The sequence below is a fragment of the Spermophilus citellus genome, assembly GCF_964194105.1.
Source record: "Spermophilus citellus genome assembly, chromosome: 11".
Lineage (NCBI taxonomy): Eukaryota > Metazoa > Chordata > Mammalia > Rodentia > Sciuridae > Spermophilus > Spermophilus citellus.
The window spans coordinates 91,890,280-91,912,272 of record NC_138192.1 but is presented as its reverse complement, the minus strand read 5'-3'; the positions used below and the strand labels follow the sequence as shown (position 1 = coordinate 91,912,272).

Below are 21,993 nucleotides of genomic sequence, written 5' to 3'. Positions count from 1 at the left end.
ACACAGCCTGTCTCTTTCAAGAAAATGAAAGCTGGCTGAATCAGTGTACTACTTTTTAAAAGTAACAGTGACTCTGCCACAAGTTAACAAGGCTTGGTGTTCAGAAGTTCCATCATTCATAGTAGTATATCTTCTTTTCTGGGAAAAGCAAGAATGTATCTTCTCTTCCCAGGAACAGAATCATTCTTTTGGTTTATCGTATGCTTGGATCTTACCAACCACCGCCCAACAGATTAGAAATAGTGTGTGAGATGGAAAGGAAAAGAAAGTTCTATTAACTCTTTTCTCTCTTTCAGTTAACTCCACCCTCTTTGCTCTTCCTGAGATCATTTATTCTGGGGCGTGGAAGTTGTCTAAATCATATATTGCACACCAGTTAATCTGGGAACTCTAACTCTGTATCTGGAGTTTAGAAGTATAATAATCTAATAAGATGGATTTGGATTTACCATTTTCAGATGCTGGCTTGTGCTCTCTCTCTCTCTACATCTATCTCTGTCTCCCTATCTACATACCTGTACCTAAATATTGATAGATCTATCTATATATTTTCCCCTACCTCAGGCACCTTATAAGAATCAGTAGTTTGGCCAAGGCAAGATTTAGGCATCTGGGGTCTTTTTAGTGACTAACACTTAATAGCAGCTGTTCAAAAACTTTAATAATTATCAGAAAATTAATATATTATGTACCAAAGATATATACCAAGGTAACATAAGATCAGTTTGGAACTTGCTTCTGCTAAAGTAAGTTGAACCCTGACTCAATAAAAAAAGATATTTTTAGGCTGTCTCACCTTCTGGAGATAAACTGCATTCTTTGTTGAATGTGCATTCCTTGCTTTACCTCCAAAGGCATCTCTCTCTTGAGATTGCTCCCATTCTCCCTTGAAAATATATCTACTTTCCTAAATAAATTTCTATCTAAAAAAAGAAACATATACATATATATATATATATATATATATATATATACAAATATATACACACAGATATATATAATATATATGTTTTCACTCATTTTTCCATTCTCTTTGATGCCTATAAACAGAAGTAGCTCACTAATATTTTCCTATGAAAAGAATATAAAAAAATTCTGCACAAATTTTACATTAAAATTCTTTTCATTTAATGGAAAGATTGAATATGATAAGTAATAATATTATAATCAATTATATGTATTTTTGTTTCAAATGAATATAACATTACCTACTGTAATAAAAATTATAAATGGATTTTAAGCTAATGAATCATGAAAAATTTTGTTGAATTACAAGTGAACCAAATGGTCATATTTATTTTAACACCTGGAAAAAGTCAGGATATGCACAGCTGGCTGTTAGCTTGTCACACATTCCTAAGTTTACAATTACTACTAGTGTTCTCAAACCAAGTCCACTGACAAACAGTTGCAGGTGGCCAAGATGTTTACGTGTAGAAACAGCTTTACTCAGCAAATCTAATAACATATCAATAATAGCATTCACTTCCGAAATTATTAGTAATTGAGTACGAAAATTTCTAAATATTTTGTTAAAATTATTTAAAGAATGTTTAGAACTTATAATGAGAGATATATAAATGCCACTCTAATCTTGAAAAAAATCTGTAAATCAAAGTAAATTAAATACTGTCAAAGAAAAATTGATCTGGGATAGGGTTGTAGCTAAGTGGTAAAGAGTTTGCCTAGCATATATGAGACACTGGGTTCGATTCTCAGCACCACATATAAGTAAATAAATTGAATTAAGGTCCATCAACAACTAAAAATATATAGAGAAAAATAAAGAAAATTTGACTGTTAAATAAAATCTAATTATTTAGCATGTTTCCCTTGCTGGAAATAGCCAAATTCTTATATAATCAAGGTTGACTATCCCATTCATTCTCTAGAGCACTGTACCTTCAGGAAATGCAGCTAAACCCAGAGGACAAAAAAGCAAATATAATTTTATAAATTAATCATTTTCAGGTTTTTAAAATATTTTCAAAAGTTAAATTTCCATATTTGTGGTTTAAATATGAAATCTGTTTTGAAACTTCCCTTCATTTTACTACTCTCTCCTCACCTGAACTCTCTGGCTCAGTATATTTCCTTAAGTATTTTAACCATCACCTTGAACTCTTTTCTAATCCTCCCACAATGTTTTAATTATGATGAGTCACTTGTTGGCTCCTTTCATTTATGTAACATTATAATCAATAAACAAATGATGCAGTTAGTGGTTGAAAGTTGGACTTTGAAAGCAGATGGCTTATTTGAATCTTGGTTCTGCAAGTTATTTATTTATTTATTTATTTATTTCTGTTCATTGATTTTATCTGTGAAAAATGAGAGTATTAACAACACCTACTGGGGGATTCCAACATGGCGGCATGCGCAGAGAGATCAAGTCTCTGACCTCTTTAGCTGTGCAGGCATAGGGAGGCGTAAACAACCTAAATCTGTTTGCTCAGGATCACTAGGCAATGCTGAGCTGACGTGGATCTGGGGCGAACAGTCTGGGCCTCTCAGAACACACTCTGAGCCCGGATCGGCTGAATTCAAGCTCCCGTTCCCCTGCTTCCCGCAGACAAACAGCTGTGACTCAACACTAATCCATCCGGCTGAAACAACTGGTCAGACCTTCTCATCCTACGGAGGTAAATGCCTACCGAGCCTTCATAGGTAGTGGCCACAGGTTTGAAACGGGGCTTGGGAGAGACAGTAAGGAACCACCCGTTGCATTGGTCGTCCGGCAAAGGGAAACGAACTGTCCCCATTTGCAAGAGACACCACCATGGCAGAGAACTGATGTCATCAGACTGCGGCGGAGGAGATAACTTCATTGAAACCTGCGGCTACAGGTGTGTAATTCCCTAGCCTTCCCTCTCCACACATGGGGGAAACCTTAAAGGCCCCTCCCAGCTCTCCCGTAAGGGCCCCTCCCAGCTGTCCCGTGAGCGCGATAGCCAGCCCGAGGGAATCAGACATGGTGCGGAACTACCGCTCCCACCAGGGCTGACAGCTGCACCAGCTACTGGGGGCGTGGCTACCAGAGGGCAAGTAAAATTCGCTGAGGATTCTCAGCCCCAAGCTCTACAAACTTAGGGTCTGAGGGAATGGCAAACTGGAAGACTGTGCCCAGTCGTTCATGAAAACAGGGCTCCAGGGAGCACCAGACCTGGCGTGTAGCCAGTATTGTGGTGAGCGGCACCCGTGAGAGGGGCCTGGCTAGAGGGAAAGTGGGAAGTGACTAGACACAAGAGGAGGCCCTAGGCACTCAGGATTGGAGACTCGCCCAGTCTGGGAGGAGCTGCTGCACAGTGATTGGTTCCCGCGTATTGACAGGAGAAACTTGGCCTGGTGGGCACAGCGCCACCTACTGAAGAGAAGTTAATCAAACTCTAAGACTGCATTTATTAGTTTTTTTTTTCTTTTTTTCTTTTATCTTTTTTTTTTAATTTGGGTTTTTCTTTCATTTTCATTTTTGTTTCTTGTTGTTTTTTTAAATTTTTTTTACAATTTTTTTAAATTTTTTTCTTCTAATTTTAATTTTAATTTTTTTATTATTTGTTTTTAAATTTTTTTTCTTTTTTTATTTCCTATTTTTTTCTTCTTTTGTCTTTTCATTTCTTTTCAATTATCTTATCCCCCTTCCTTGAATTCTACCTGCTTACTCTCATTCTCTTTAGTGACTTCTTCCCTTCCCTTCTAATACCTTTCCTCCCAAGCATCTAATAAATTTATAGGAGTAAACAGTAACTCATCTGTCAAACAGAACAAGAAGTAACATGAGCAGCTTCAAAAAGCAAGGAAGAAAAGGACTACAAACAATGCAAGACAGCCTAAATATTCAGGAGGACCTAGAGTCATCAGAAAAATGGTCATATAAAGAACTCAAGGAACACCTTAGACAGATGGAATGGAACCTTAAAGAGGATACAAGACAGCAAATTCAAGCAGCGAAAGAACACATTGAGAATGAATTACATAAACAGATAAAAGAAGAAGTTAAGCATCTTTATCAGGAGATAGAGATTATAAAAAAGAATCAAACAATAATTCTAGAAATGAAGGAAACGATAAACCAAATTAAAAACTCAATTGAGAGTATCACTAACAGAGTGGAGCAAGTAGAAGCCAGAATGTCAGATAATGAAGACAAAATATATCATCTTGAAAAGAGTCTAGCCAACTCAGAAAGGCTGGTAAAAAATCACGAGAAAAACATCCAAGAGTTATGGGATAACATAAAAAAACCAAACTTACGAGTCATCGGGATAGAAGAAGGTACAGAGATTCAAACCAAGGGAATGAGTAACCTGCTGAATGAAATAATGACAGAAAACTTTCCAGAAATAAAAAAGGAAACAGATATACAAATTGAAGATGCATACAGGACACCGAGCACACAAAATCACAGTAGACCAACGCCAAGACACATTGTTATGAAGATATCCAATATACAGAACAAAGAGAAAATATTAAAAGCTACAAGAGAAAGGAGGCAGATTACATTCAGGGGCAAACCAATAAGGTTAACAACAGATTTTTCATCACAGACGCTGAAAGCGAGAAGATCCTGGAACAACGTATTTCAAACACTGAAAGACAATGGATGCCAACCAAGAATTCTGTATCCAGCAAAATTAAGCTTCAGGTATGACAATGAAATAAAAATCTTTCATGATAAACAAAAGTTAAAAGAATTTGCAGCCAGAAAACCAGCATTGCAAAGCATTTTGAGCAAAACACTACATGAGGAAGAAATGAAAAACAATAACCAAAACCATCAGTGGGAAGTGCCTCGATAAAGACAGAGGGCAAGGGGAAAGATAATCATGGAGAAACAAACTAAATTTTTTAAAAAAGGATGAATAATCAAACATGGCTGGAAGTACAAACCATATATCAATAGTAACTCTGAATGTTAATGGCTTAAACTCTCCAATAAAGCGACAAAGGCTGGTATCATGGATTAAAAAAACAAATCCAACAATATGCTGCCTCCGGGAGACACATCTGATTGGAAAAGACATACACAGGCTGAAGGTGAAAGGATGGGAAAAAATATACCACGCACACGGTCCTCGTAAGCAAGCAGGGGTGGCCATCCTCATATCGAATAAAATCGACTTCAAGACTAAGTTAATCAAAAGGGATAAAGAAGGACATTATATACTGTTAAAAGGAACCATTCAACAACAAGACATAACAATTATCAATATTTATGCACCAAACAATGGTGCTGCGACATTCATAAAACAAATTCTCCTCAAGTTCAAGAATCAAATAGACCACAACACAATAATTATAGGTGACTTCAACACACCTCTCTCACCATTGGACAGATCCTCCAAACAAAACTTGAATAAAGAAACTGTAGAACTCAATACCACAATCAATAACCTAGACTTAACTGACATATATAGAATATATCAACCATCATTAAATGGATATACTTTTTTCTCAGCAGCACATGGATCCTTCTCAAAAATAGACCATATATTATGCAATAGGGCAACCCTCAGTAAATATAAAGGGGTGGAGATAATACCATGCATTTTATCTGACCATAATGGAATGAAACTGGAAATCAATGATAAAAGAAGGAAGGAAAAATCCTACATCACATGGAAAATGAACAATATGTTACTGAATGATCAATGGGTTACAGAAGACATAAAGGAGGAAATCAAAAAATTCTTAGAGATAAATGAAAATACAGACACAACATATCGGAATCTATGGGACACAATGAAAGCAGTTTTAAGAGGGAAATTCATCGCCTGGTGGTCATTCCTCAAAAAAAAGAAAAAACCAACAAATAAATGAGCTCACACTTCATCTCAAAGCCCTAGAAAAGGAAGAGCAAAACAACAGCAAATGTAGCAGAAGGCAAGAAATAATTAAAATCAGAGGGGAAATCATTGAAATTGAAACAAAAGAAACTATTGAAAAAATTAACAAAACTAAAAGTTGGTTCTTCAAAAAAATAAATAAAATTGACAGACCTTCAGCCATGCTAACGAAGAGAAGAAGAGAGAGAACTCAAATTACTAACATACGGGATGAAAAAGGCAATATCACAACAGATGCTACAGAAATACAGAAGACAATTAGAAATTACTTTGAAAACCTATATTCCAATAAAATAGAAGATAGTGAAGACATCGATAAATTTCTTAAGTCATATGATTTGCCCAGACTGAGTCAGGAGGATACACACAATTTGAACAGACCAATATCAATGGATGAAATTGAAGAAGCCATCAAAAGACTACCAACCAAGAAAAGCCCAGGACCGGATGGGTATACAGCGGAGTTTTACAAAACCTTTAAAGAAGAATTAATACCAATACTTTTCAAGTTATTTCAGGAAATAGAAAAAGAGGGAGCTCTTCCAAATTCATTCTATGAGGCCAACATCACCCTGATTCCGAAACCAGACAAAGACACCTCAAAGAAAGAAAACTACAGACCAATATCTCTAATGAACCTAGATGCAAAAATCCTCAATAAAATTCTGGCGAATCGAATACAAAAACACATCAAAAAAATTGTGCACCATGATCAAGTAGGATTCATCCCTGGGATGCAAGGATGGTTCAATATACGGAAATCAATAAATGTTATTCACCACATCAATAGACTTAAAGATAAGAACCATAGGATCATCTCGATAGACGCAGAGAAAGCATTCGACAAAGTACAACATCCCTTTATGTTCAAAACATTAGAAAAACTAGGGATAACAGGAACTTACCTTGACATTGTAAAAGCTATCTATGCTAAGCCTCAGGCTAGCATCATTCTGAATGGACAAAAGTTAAAGGCATTCCCTCTACAATCTGGAACAAGACAGGGATGCCCTCTATCACCACTTCTATTCAATATAGTTCTCGAAACACTGGCCAGAGCAATTAGACAGACGAAAGAAATTAAAGGCATAAAAATAGGAAAAGAAGAACTTAAATTACCACTATTTGCAGATGACATGATTCTATACCTAGAAGACCCAAAAGGGTCTACAAAGAAACTACTAGAACTAATAAATGAATTCAGCAAAGTGGCAGGATATAAAATCAACACGCATAAATCAAAGGCATTTCTGTATATCAGCGACAAAACTTCTGAAACGGAAATGAGGAAAAACACTCCATTGACAATATCCTGAAAAAAAATAAAATACTTGGGAATCAACCTAACAAAAGAGGTGAAAGATTTATACAATGAAAACTACAGAACCCTAAAGAGAGAAGTAGAAGAAGATCTTAGAAGATGGAAAATATACCCTGTTCATGGATAGGCAGAACTAACATCATCAAAATGGCGATATTACCAAAAGTTCTCTATAGGTTTAATGCAATGCCAATCAAAATCCCAACGGCATTTCTTGTAGAAATAGATAAAGCAATCATGAAATTCATATGGAAAAATAAAAGACCCAGAATAGCAAAAGCAATTCTAAGCAGGAAGTGTGAATCAGGCGGTATAGTGATACCAGATTTCAAACTATATTACAGAGCAATAGTGACAAAAACAGCATGGTACTGGCACCAAAACAGGCGGGTGGACCAATGGTATAGAATAGAGGACACAGAGACTCATCCACAAAGTTACAACTATCTTATATTTGATAAAGGGGCTAAAAGCATGCAATGGAGGAAGGATAGCATCTTCAACAAATGGTGTTGGGAAAACTGGAAACCCATATGCAACAAAATGAAACTGAATCCCTTTCTCTTGCCATGCACAAAAGTTAACTCAAAATGGATCAAGGAGCTTGATATCAAATCAGAGACTCTGTGTGTGATAGAAGAAAAAGTTGGCTCCGATCTACATATTGTGGAGTCGGGCTCCAAATTCCTTAATAGGACACCTATAGCACAAGAGTTAATAACAAGAATCAACAAATGGGACTTACTTAAACTAAAAAGTTTTTTCTCAGCAAGAGAAACAATAAGAGAGGTAAATAGGGAGCCTACATCCTGGGAACAAATTTTTACTCCTCACACTTCAGATAGAGCCCTAATATCCAGAGTATACAAAGAACTCAAAAAATTAGACAATAAGATAACAAATAACCCAATCAACAAATGGGCCAAGGACCTGAACAGACACTTCTCAGAGGAGGATATGCAATCAATCAACAAGTACATGAAAAAATGCTCACCATCTCTAGCAGTCAGAGAAATGCAAATCAAAACCACCCTAAGATACCATCTCACTCCAGTAAGATTGGCAGCCACTATGAAGTCAAACAACAACAAGTGCTGGCGGGGATGTGGAGAAAAGGGTACACTTGTACATTGCTGGTGGGACTGCAAATTGGTGCGGCCAATTTGGAAAGCAGTTTGGAGATTCCTGGAATGCTGGGAATGGAACCACCATTTGACCCAGCTATTGCCCTTCTTGGACTATTCCCTGAAGACCTTAAAATAGCATGCTACAGGGATACTGCCACATCTATGTTCATAGCAGCACAATTCACAATAGCTAGACTGTGGAACCAACCCAGATGCCCTTCAATAGATGAATGGATTAAAAAATGTGGCATCTATACACAATGGAGTACTATGCAGCAATAAAAAATGACAAAAGCATAGAATTTGCAGGGAAATGGATGGCACTAGAGCAGATTATGCTTAGTGAAGCTAGCCAATCCCTAAAAAACAAATACCAAATGTCTTCTTTGATATAATGAGAGCAACTATGAACAGAGCTTGGAGGAAGAGCAGGAAGAAAAGATTAACATTAAACAGAGACATGAGATGGGAGGGAAAGGGAGAGAAAAGGTAAATTGCATGGAAATGAAGGGAGACCCTCATTGCTATACAAAATTACATATAAGAGGTTGTGAGGGGAATGGGAAAATAAACAAGGAGAGAAATGAATTACAGTAGATGGGGTAGAGAGAGAAGATGGGAGGGGAGGGGAGGGGGGATAGTAGGGGATAGGAAAGGTAGCAGAATACAACAATTACTAATAGGGCATTATGTAAAATTGTGGATGTGTAACCGAAGTGATTCTGCAATCTGCATTTGGGGTAAAATTGGGGGTTCATAACCCACTTCAATCTAATGTATGAAATATGATATGTCAAGAGCTTTGTAATGTTGTGAACAACCAATAAAAAAAATACCTACTGGTGTTGTCAGAATAAATCAATGAACTGATAAATATAAAAATATATATAAATATAAAGCTTTTAGTGTGTAACATGTAGTTCGAATCATATAAACATCAATTGCTTTATAATTATTACTTGAGTACCTATATGCCAAGTATTCTACTACATATTTGGCTTATATTGATGAAATAGATAGACAAAGCTTCTGAGATAGCCCTTTTGTATGCAACCTGTCTCTATTTTCCCAATCCCCATCTCTTAAATTGACCCTCAACAAAATATTTTTGCCTATGAATGCTGATGCACACCTGTAATCCCAGCCACACAGGAGGCTGGGGCAAGAAGGTCACAAATTCAAAGCCATCCTTGACTACTTAATGAAACCCTGTCTCAAAATAAAAATAAAAAGGGATGGGGGATGTAGCTTTGTGGTGGAGTGCCTCTAGGTTCAAACTCCAGTCCCAGAAGAAAGAAAGAAATCTTAAACCTTAGGTACAGAAAACAAAACAAAAACCACCTGGCCACCTATTTCTAATTTCTGTTGCTATTACCATCATCCTGACTTTTCTTTTACGTTAATTCTAGTTCACATTTCTCCCTTTCCATCACTACAGTCTACAATTTATAAGCTCTAAACTGGTGCAACTATAAGTAATGTATTTATGGTGAAGACAACGATTATTATAGGTATGTAAGAATAAATTAATTAAGTAGCCAGGAATAAAAAAGAAACACCCTCAGAGTATACATGCAAATTAGACAAAATGTGTCTCACAAAACAAAAGTTTTAGCTGGGCACAGTGGCACATGCCTGTAATCCCAGATACTTGGGAGGCTAAAGTGGAAAGATTGAAAATTGGAGGCCAACCTGGGCAACTAGGAAAGAGCCTGTCACAAAAGAAAAAATAAAAAGGAATATTTTCAGATACTAAAAGGTTTCTTTTGTCACTCCCCATTCTTAACTTTCTTTTACCCATGTCTCTTCATTTACAAGAACTGCTTTCAGGGAGAAGAACAGATTAAACATAAAATGCAGAAGCTAAATTATTGGCTTAGAATTCCAAAATAAGTTCTTCATAATATGGTTTTAATTTCTAAGATCTAGTTAAATACTCAAAATGATTTTCAGTTCTAAAATGGCTGGTCTAGAATATTGGAAGCTTTAATCCTGCAGTATAACTTCCTTCTACCCTATTAGGTTTTATTGCTGAGCCTGAGAATTAAACTAACGCATGAAACATTAACATGAGTGAAGCATACAAGTTTTATTTTAATATTTTTACATGCATAGAAACCCTTATAAGAAAAATGAAGACTGCGGAAGCTGTTGTTAGGTCTCAAACCTTACATACTTTCTAAAACAAAGAATGATGAATTGTGACAAAGGCAAAGGGGCTTGGGCTACAGTCACTAAATTGTAAGACGAGGAATATATTGGAGAAGTGTAATGGAAGATAAATGCTGTTCTCGTAGGTTTGTTTGCATATATCCATTTCAGCATCAACTCCTAATCTCCAATGTTAAGAATGTTCTTCTGTTCCTGTTTTAGAGAGGGCACCATTCTCATGGGAAATTCTAGGAACTGATTTCAGGTATGAAGTAGGGAAGAGGTCACAGAGCCCTTACTGATTTCCCATTTTTCCAATCCTTGTAGCTCAAAGTAATCATTATGCCAGAGTGGCATATTTTAATCTCCTACATTTGATTTTAATAAATACTACACTAAAGACTGTGATTCTCTTAACTTTGGTCTTTTTGATCTTGGAAGGGTATTTGGGGAGCTATTTCAGGACAATGAAATGTACATAACAACTGCTGAGTTTATCCACACATTTACTTCAGTCTTCTTATATTTGGCTTTCAAAAGTACTTAAAGCATTTACTAAAAGATTAAATAGCAGAAAATGGTGCCACAAGGATATGAAAGAAGAAGACTCAGAGAAGTAAACTAAGGCTTTCTCTATAGAAGCAAAGGGAGCAAATCTAAAACTAAGGAAGTCTGATTTGATGTTCTCAAAAGAAACCCTCTAGGTTTCCCTTATCTTCAGGGAAGTAGAGAAATGATCTAGAAAATATTCTCAGTGTTCTGCCACTTCTACCTAAAGGATATGAAAGACAGCTGAGAATTAAGTTAGCATGCTTGCCAAGTGTTTATTATAGTATTAAAGATAAAGAATCAAATAACAGAGGTTGATAAGTGGGCAGCCCAAATCTGAAAGGGGCTTAATTAACAAGAGATAAATGAATTCTCAACAAACACTATACCTTGCTCTTCATAATATGATAAGTATGATTATTATAATTATAATAAAGCAAACATTTATTATGTGCCAAGTGCCGTTTAAGTGATTTACATTGACTAAGTAATTTAATCCTCACAAGTCTATAAAATAGGTCCTATTATTCTCTCCTATTTTGAAGGCAAGATAAGTGACACACAGTAAGTGGCAAACTTGGACTTTAAGAGAATAGACCAAGAGTTATATTGACCATAAACATTTTGTCTATATTATCTATAGACAAAGAAGTTCTGGAGATCAGATAAGACACCACATCCAGAGGCAACAAGGACTGAGTACCCTTTCCTCAATATCAGGTCAATATGTAAACACTTTAGGGGAACTGAGATCAATAGTGGGAAGAACGATAAGGCAAAAGGACAGGGAGAACCCTACATACTTAGATTATAACATACTTGTATTTCTGAATATTAATTTATGTAGTGTGATGTCTAGAAAACATGTAAGCAAGAACCAACATCTGAATCTTTAAAGCAATGTTGAGAAGTAAATTATTTATCTGGTGGTCCTTCTTAATTTTTTTCAGACCCTGAGGCTTTCCACCTAAGTCCCTTGCTTACTTTAACCTACATGAGCCCTGTTTTTTACCTTCAGCAGAAGCTCTACTACAGACTATGATAAGATAACTGATTCTCTAACTTTACTTTCTTTTTTTTTTAAGAGAGAGACAAAGAGAGAGAGAGAGAAAGAGAGAGAGAGAGAATTTTTTTTTAATATTTATTTTTCAGTTCTTGGCGGACACAACATCTTTATTTGTATGTGGTGCTGAGGATCGAACCCGGGCCGTACGCATGCCAGACGAGCACGCTACCGTTTGAGCCACATCCCCAGCCCTCTAACTTTACTTTCAAGCCTTGGATATTTGGGAAATATTTCAGGACAGTGAAATGTGGGTACAGCAATTTGTTTTAATAACACATGTACCTCTGTACTCCCTAGATTTGGCTTTCAAATCATTAAAGTACTTATCAAAGGATTAAAGAGCTAAATGCAAAATAAAACCATCAGAGAACTGTTAAAAATGTAAAAGAAATACTTATATTGTCTTGAAATGAAAGGTCTTTCTAAGCCTTACATCAAAAAGTATGCAAAAAGGAAAAAAAAGACAGATTTTACTGAATAAGAATTTAAAATTCATATGGCAAGAAAAAGTATCTGAATAGAAAGTATTGTAGGATTTTGTTCTGTATATGCTATAGGTATGCTATCATGTGATATATGTCTTATGAAGAAGAAGACTTAAAAAATCCTAATGGAAAAGTCATATGACAATTAGTAATTTAAATGACATAAGTTCAATATATTAACATGGAAAATGTGTTCTTAGCATGTTTATCAGGGCTGGGTATATATATGTGTGTATGTATGTATATAGATGCATTATAGACATATGTAAGCATGCATATGAATGTATTAAAAGGTGCATGCCTGCAATCACAGTGACTTGGGAGGGTGAGGTAGGAGAAATGCATGTTTCCATCCTCAGCAAATTAATGAATTCCTAAGCAATTTAGTGAGACTCTGCCTCAAAATAAAAAATGAAAAGGGCTAGGGATGTAGCTCAGTGGCAAAGGACTTCTGGGCTCAATCCCCAGTATCAAAAATAAAAATAAAATAATAATTAAAATTTAAAAAAATAAAAAATAGAAACCCATAAGCATACTATATGAAAAATTCATAGTGGATATTACTTGGGAGCAGGACTACAGGTAATTTTTATTTTCTGTATATCTGAAGTTTGAGGGGGTACATGTTACTGTAATAATAAGAAAAAAATTCATTTAAAAAAAAGCTGAAAGTGGGCCAGAAGTGTAGCTTAATGATAGAATGCTTGCCTAACATGGCAATCCTGGGTTTGATTACTTCTACCACCAAAAACAAAAAGTTTAAAGTAAAAAATTAAATGCAAAAGAAAATAAGAGATGTATACAAAGTCTTGTATTCTCTAAGCTGAGGCAGATATAAAACTATAATTTTTTTGATATGAATTTCATTCTTAGAGTCTGTAACAATTAAGGCATGACTTAATAACTGAATTAATTTTTTCTTCTGTTAACCCTCAGGATACTTACAGCAATTTAGTTATTAATAAAGTGATATTTGCACTCTTCCTAAACATACTTACCACTATGATAATGCTAATGAGAGGTAAACAAAGATAATTATTATGTTAAATTTCACAATTCAAACTTTTCACCAAATCAAAACTGCATAACCCAACAATCAGTTCATCAAGTTTCTTGTCAAGAATCTTAGTAATAGAACCTTATTGTTTCGAATTTCCATATTATATGCCATCTTCTAAAGACAACACTATTCAACAAAGTATGCACTTTTGAATAATGAAAATAGATTTCTTCTTCACACAAACTTGAAAACTCTAAGAATAACAAATCACCAAGAGTTAGCTAAGTTAGCCCATATAGGTTAAATCTGTAATTGTCACCTAATGATGACAATGGTAATTTATAACTAACAATTTTTGACTGCTTAATATGTTCCAGGTGTTATGCTAAGTACTCAATTATTATCAACATTTGTTAACTGCTGAGGAAACTTTGGCTTAGATATTATGCAGCTTTCTTAAGACCATATATCTAGTATTGGTTTTCAAACTTATATCGATTTGCCTATAAAGTAGCATATTACATCTTCATTAAATAATTTTATACATGTAGCCACTAGTTAATGCTAAGTACAAATTGCTTACCACTAGTAAAATAGTTTACAATTCTATATTTATAAAAATATTGGACAACCTAATAATTCCTGTTGGAAAATTATTCAGAGCTAACAACAGGCAAGAAAAAGAAGAGTCAAATATTAAGCCATATAAATGAGCTATTTTCCTCCTATTACATGCAGCTGGAACAGGATGGATCAAACTGATCTTTGTTCTGTTACTAGTTCTTCAGATGTGCTGAAACAAAAATGTAAATCTTAGGTCTAATAGTTGATGGCAATGTTTGATTTGTTAAATTTAGGAATAAAAGAAAATAATTTCTCACTGCTAGCCACTTATTATCTTACTCATTTAATCCTTAATTAAGCAACAAGTTAAGTTCATGATAGGTTTATCACTTCATTTTTTAAAAAATAAAAAAAATAAAAGAAATTACAGCTTAAAAAGTTTGAATAACTTGTATACAGCTGATAAATAGGAAGATTGAGATTTGAATCCAGGTCTAAATAATACCAAAGCTGCATTAGGCTCAAGCTAACATCAATGTATTTAACTTAACTTAGGAAATCCATAAGCTAAAATTTAAAATAATTTTATTTGTGTAGATCACTAATTACCTTACGTCATTAAGTAACAGAGCAAGCTAGCTTTCTGATATGAAATGCAAGATCTAAGAAGGAAAACACTTACAAAAGTGTAAAAACATTTCTTGTAAAAAATATTTCTGTGATTATAGTACATACACCCATTTATACCATGACTAAAATATAATATATAATGATATACATTCAGATAGTTTTACAATTTTGGAACTAAAAACGTTTTAATAGCTAAAAATGTAAAACACATTTTTACTTCCTTTTTTGTACCACAATGCTACAATATTCCAAAAAATTCTCCTACACTTTCAGGTTGTTAGATCAAAATCCTCTTTTAAAAATACAGACAAGTGTGCTGCTATACATCTGTGGTCTCAGTTCCTAATATCTCAGTTACTCAGAAGTCTGAGGCAAGAGAACCACTTGAGCCCAGGAATTTGAGACCGGCCTTGGGCAACTTAGTGAGACCCCCTTTCAAAACAAACGAATGCATACATTTACTAATTAATGCAGATACTACTTGAATTATGATGAAGTTATGTTCCAATAAACTCATTCTAAGTTGGAAATATTAAGTCAAAAATTCATTCAAGGTACCTAAGCTACTGAACATGCTAGCTCAACAATATATAGTACACTGTACAGTACCAGTTGTGATAGTATGGTCAGCTTGGAGTTGCAGCTCATTACTGCAGAATCACAAAAGTAACATACTGCATATTGCTTGTCCAGGGAATTTTCACATTTCAAAATATAGTTTGTATTGGATGCACATTATTTTTATAGCATTGTAAAGGTGAAAATTGAAGTCAAACCATCATAAATTGGGGACTACCTATCCTTTAAAAAAAAACCCTAGGGATTTAGAAAAGCATTACACTGAAATTATTTCTTTGAAAGTTTATGGCACCAAAGAGACATTTGCATATAAAATCAGTAACTGAAGCATTTTTCTATGCTATGTTTTAAGCTACTTTATACTACTATTATATTCCTTAAAATACTTATTAATTCATAGAGTCATAGATTTTGGGGGGTATAGGGAGTTGATCTCTGCCCTATTTTGTATTTTATTTAGAGACAGGGTCTCACTGAGTTGCTTAGTGCCTTGCTGAGGATGGCTTTGAACTCACAATCCTCCTATCTCAGCCTCCCAAGCTGCTGGAATTTAACATGGATTTAACATTTAATATGACTCTAGTGCCCAGCTAGAGTCATAGATTTTAAAATTTTTAATATCACCTAGCCTAAGAACTTCATTTTATAAAGGAGGGGATTTATAAAAGATCTGGAGAAGCTGGAATAATTTCCCCATGACCTTGTAGTAAATTAGCTTTCCTATTATCAAGTCCAATACTTATTACATCATATCACCATAATGCCTTCATTTCTCTATATTTTTTAAGGTGTAAAGTAGGAACTATAGTATATTTAAATCCTGGATCCCCAAGTAAACAGTTCAGAAGTCCCCATTTGTCTACTGGGGAAATTCATCTAGACATATTCTCAAGTGAATAACTACTTAATATTTACCCTAAATGTTACTGGTCAAGTATAACTTCAGAATAAATAGTCTCCTAATGAAAGAGGAGCAGAGTATTAGTTGCCCTATTTACAATACAAAGGAATATTGGAAAGTACTTGAAACAATAACATGTTTATTTACTGATTTATGATTTATAATGTAGTTTCACGTATTATCTTAGCTGATAGGTGCTCAACCAAGCTTAAAAATGTACTTTATATGGGCATAATTTTAAACCATTGAACTAAAGATGGCCATTAAAGTAAATGTTTTTTTTTTTTTGGAGACTTTTGTTTCTGGTTATATATATATTTAAGAGAGAGAGAGAGAGAGAGAGAGTTTTTTTTAATATTTATTTTTAGTTTTCGGCGGACACAACATCTTTGTTTGTATGTGGTGCTGAGGATGGAACCTGGGCCGCACGCATGCCAGGCGAGTGTGCTACCACTTGAGCCACATCCCCAGCCCTGTTTCTGGTTTTAAATAATGATTATAATTAGGTTCTATGAAAAGGAATTCAGGAATGCCTTAGTTGGGTGATTCTGACTACAGGCTTTAATTAATGTCAGCCTGCATCTAAGGTCATTCAAAGACTTGACTGGGGCTGGGAGATTTGCTTCTAGACAGCTTACTCAGCTAGCCCTTGAACCATCATTTCCTTCCTGCACACTGTCAAGAGTCCTTTAGTTCCTAGCCATATCGACTTTTGGGCTACTTGAGCATCCTTGTAACATGTCAGCTGGCTCCCCCAAGTTCAGGAAGTTTGAAAAACAAACACCAAAATAGCCAGCACTCAACCAAGATACAGAACATTTCCATCATCCAAACAGTTACCTCATGTACCTTTGCCATCAAGCCTTCCCTTCACTCCTGGGCTAAGGTAATAATGATCAGCTTTCTATTACTGTTTGTATTTCATAGAACTTCATATAAAGGGAATCGTATAGTATATAGCTTTTGTGTGATGCCTTGTGATGCCTCTTTCAATCAGCATATTTTTAAAATTTGTTTCAGTTACTATATGTATCAGTAGACAATTCTTTTTTATTGCTAAGTAGTATTTTTCATTATATCACTATACGACCAAAATGTTCTTAATGATTATGAATTGAACTTGATCAATTAAAAAATTGTGGACATTTGTTTTTTTTCTCTTGTTATGTAAGTACCTACATGGTATCCTCAATTTTTATTCTTGGCCTGAAAAGACACTTTACAGAAAAATGTTGGCTGACCCTTGAGTAACAGCATATTCATGATCTGCAAGCCTATAATCATTGCAGACTCTTAAACCCCACCTTAGAACTACTGACTCAGAATTTGAATTTTAAAAAGATTCCAGCTAACTGATATGCATATAAATGTATGAGAAGCACTGGATTGCAACAGGAAAACAACACATACACACAGTATGTGTGTGTGTGTGTGTGTGTGTGTGTGTGTGTGTGTATATATATATATATATATATATATATATATATATATATAAAGTTTGTGAGCATGTATGTGTCAATGTGTACATGTGTATGTGGATATGTAATAACAAGCATAACACTCATTCATGCCTGACTTTCAGAAAATTATTCTTCATATCATTAAAAAAAACTCCAAAAAATGGAGAAACATACATGTTGAAAATTTTTACTTTAAAATTATTTTCTTTAAATATAAAATATTCTTTGTTTTTAGACTATAAAATTATTTTTAAAAATTCCTTGTTAAAGCATTTTCAAAAAAGAGCAAATGTAGCACAAATAAAATCTGTTCTGTCTTCTGTACAAGGATGTACCAGTGATTACCAGAGATTAACAGATGATCATCTTCATGCATGTGATCAACAAGACCAAAAGGTCACCAGGGTTTTACTTTACCATATGCTACAAAATCCATTTTGCAAACCTACTTAGCATGTACTTTCAATATTATACACACTTTTTAATTCACAAATTAAAAGAACAAATTATTCACTTGAATTTCTATTAAGATTTGCTCAATGGATATCTGAAACATGGCTTTTTCTTTTCTCTTTTTAAAGAAAAAATATAAAAAAGACATTTCAAAATCAGAGAGAAAACTAATTTATATTAGAATTGTTTAAAAACTTCTATATGCAGTGACAAAATAGCATTTTATTACTAATTTCAGAGAGCTGTTCAGTTTGGGATTATCTCATATAACTGCTATAACCATTTCAGGTTTCCTACACAGAATTTGAAATTAAGTTTTATTATATATTTGTAACCATTCTTTTAGATAAAAAGTTTTATGTTTTCCTGATTCAATTCTGTTAATTCTAAGTTCCTAGTTGAGAATATTAAAAAATATTCAAAATTAAGTAAACATTTAAATTTCTTGTCCATATTTATTTAATCAATGGTAGCTTTAAAATATCAGTTTCTTCTTTCAAACAACCTTTTCCAGAATTTCTTGATTTGCTTTGTTTCTTTTTGCACACATGTTAGTTCTAAATATATATCTGAACTCTAAATGACTTCTGTTCATTTTAATAGTCCATAACAAACTATTAAGTCTTCCTCACAACAAGCAACAATGTACCAAAACACTTGCTCTGTATTCTGATTCTTTAATGAAAACAATACATAAGCACTAAAAAAAAAAACTTAAAAACAATCATTCCTTCAGTAACATTGTGTTCTCCATTCATATGATAAAATGAAGTAATAGTCAGAAATTGTTGTAGGAGTTGTTAAAAGATCAGGATTTTTCCAGGATCATTTCATTTTATTGAAAATGTGTATTTTGCTTACAGCAGATTATTTGGTCTCTTTAAATCTATCAGAGATTCACTTGAATTAGACCTACTTTGGAATTCAACAGTTGTTTCAGTGGTATTGTTAGAAAATCTTATCAGAATAAAACAAATAACATGAAAATATATCCTTTTTGTTAGTATTTGAGATCCTGCTAATAAGTGTTATTTATTTTTAAGATAGAGTTGAATTTGTGAAAAACATAAAATGATAAATCATATTCTATAAGATCTAGTTTTAAAACAAGAAATTATTATTATTAATTTTAGGAAAAATACAATTAAAATAGAGGGACAAGATTCAAAATTGTTAAGCATTTTGGTGAAATAGAGAAAAAATTTTTAAAATTATATAAAAAAATCATTAGAAATGTTAAGAAGGCACTCTTAAAATTCTAGGTTTAAATATAGGCAATTGGAGCACCTATACATCATAATGTAATAAGCTCTGATTTTAAAAAGTCAACAAAATCATTTCACTTTGAGAAAAGCCTTTTCAAATTTGTAAGGTAAAAATGGAGAAAAATAGAAATTATTAATGATGCATGACCTAGAAAATTAGTTTAGAGTAAAAGCCAATTGCAATTATGGAATCTGCATCTGTTCATTACAACTTTGTCAGTTTTCCAGAACATGAGTCTAGGCAGTTTTTACAAATGACGTAAATGGAAATGTGTTTAGAAACGGCTAAACAATGTGTGCAACATGTAAAAAATGCGATGTTACAGCTAAAAAGGAATTTGCTCTTCTTCACATTACTATTTATATAGACTCCTCTTGCTTCTATTTCTATGGACATTTTTCTTACTCCCTATAATTTTGTCATTAAGAGACTGACTCAACATTCTTTGAATGTTTGAAATTTCTACTACTTTTTCTAACAAATTATGAAACATCTACTAAGGTGTATAGCATGGCTTACAAAGAATTTAAATGTTTCAAAAAATTGAACTAAATTTGCCTGATAACTATATGACATTTAGGTAAGTAATCTTCAGGCTATTTCTAATTCATGGGTTCAGCTTTTTGAGAAATCAATGAATTTCCTAAGACAGGTTATATTTAGCTGTGAAGAAGCTGTCCATATTAATAAGAAAAAAACTCATTTTGGCTGTATGAAGGAGATAAAAAATGAAAAAAAAATGATACAAAACTATAACAAAGAAATCAGCCTACAGAAAATCAAGCATCTTTTTTAATGATCAGATAAGCATTAACCAAAAAGTGTTCCATTTGAAACTGAGAAAAATGGGCTTTGTCATTAAATAAGTTTAAGAAATGCTGGGTATTCTTCCACCTCCATGAGATTCAAAGTGTTGAATTAATATCCTAAAGGTGTACAATTAATATCTTAAAGGCCTTGCAAACAAAGCACATGAAAGAAACCAATCTGATGTTTGTACTTGAAATTCCAACTCTTTGAAAATTTCAACACATATATTTTCCCACAGAAGACAATTTGGAAATGTTTTGATAAAGAAAATGTTCGGGCAGTAAAATGTTAAAAGAGAAAAATTGGCTCTCCAGATGAAAAATGACTAAGTTTAAAAATTATCTAAAAGAACTGACACACAACCAACGAGCCTGGAGGTCCCACGGATCTGCTTCTTGCTTCAACAGTGTTGGGACTGGGACTCCCTTTCCTTCCAGCTTCCAACCACCTTCCAATCTGATCTCCATTTGCAATCTCCTGGACCATCTGCTCACCTAGGACCTGCTTCCAGGACCAGCCAACTCCATTTTTTGTGGTTAGCTCCTTCTTGATGACCAACCATGACCTCCCAGATTCATCAGTTATTCCACCAGGTGGAGGCTGCCGTCAACTGCCTGGTTAGTTTGCATCTGCACGCCTCCTACACCTACCTCTCTCTGGGCTACTATTTCGACCGTGACAATGTGGCTCTGGACCGCCTGGGCCACTTCTTCTGCGAGTTGGCTGAGGAAAAGCGCAAGCCTCCCAGCATCTCCTCAAGATGCAAAACCAGCGCAGCGGCCATGCCCTCTTCCAGGACGTGCAGAAACCTTCTCAAGATGAGTGGGGCAACACCCTGGACGCCATGGAAGCTGCCTTGGCTCTGGAGAAGAACCTGAACCAAGCCATTTTGGATCTTCATGCCTTGGGTTCTACCGGCACAGACCCACATCTCTGTGACTTTCTGGAGAACCACTTCCTTGATGAGGAGGTGAAGCTCATCAAGAAGATGGGGGACCACTTGACTAACCTCCACTGTCTGGCGGGCCCCCAGGCTAGCCTGGGCGAGTATCTCTTTGAAAGACTCACCCTCAAGCCTGACTACGGGCCCTAGAGGAGTACAGTGGCCTTTGATGGGACTCCTTTGCATCTCCTGGCATTAGGGCTTTGGCCTGAGCCTCTCCCTCTAACCCCTAGGCAGCCTTTTAACCACCATGGAGCCCCTCACAAGCCTTGGACCAAATAAAAATTAAAGCTTTTGACAGCAAAAAAAAAAAAAAAAAAAAAAAAAAAACCACAACAACAACAACAACAACAACAACAAAACCAAAGAAACCAAAAAACTAACACAAAAGAAATAAGAAATTGGGACCATATAGGGCTTTTATTCATCCAATAAAATTAGTAATATTTACTGAGCACTCTAACTATGCCAAACATAATGCTAGGCACTGGGGTACACAACTTCAATTTTCTAGAAAGTTGCTCCTAACACCTCACCCTTGGGAATACCCTCTTCAAAAAGACAGAAGTCTAAAAGATACTTCTGTATATGAATAAGCTGCAAATTTCAACCCTAACTTGGTGTTAACCATGTTTCACAAGCATTAATAAAGGGACATAATAAGAAACAGGCTATAAAAACAAAACAAAATGAAACAAAAAATTAATCTAACCTAAACCAAACCGAATGCTGATTATATAAGTCCTCAGAATTAGTGAATATCTGTCCAAGTTCAACGATGACAAAGTGAAGTTAGTGAATATATCTCCACAGCTGGGGGTGTAGTAGCTCAGTGGTAAAGTGCT

At 34.6% G+C, this 21,993-nt stretch overlaps 1 pseudogene across 1 annotated transcript; it reads left to right on the top strand.

Moving 5' to 3' along the window:
* The first annotated feature begins 20,628 nt into the window (after positions 1-20,628).
* Positions 20,629-21,374, top strand: LOC308630739 (ferritin light chain-like; annotated as a pseudogene). The gene has a single exon. The product of its transcript is annotated as a ferritin light chain-like (transcript).
* Positions 21,375-21,993: the final 619 nt, after the last annotated feature.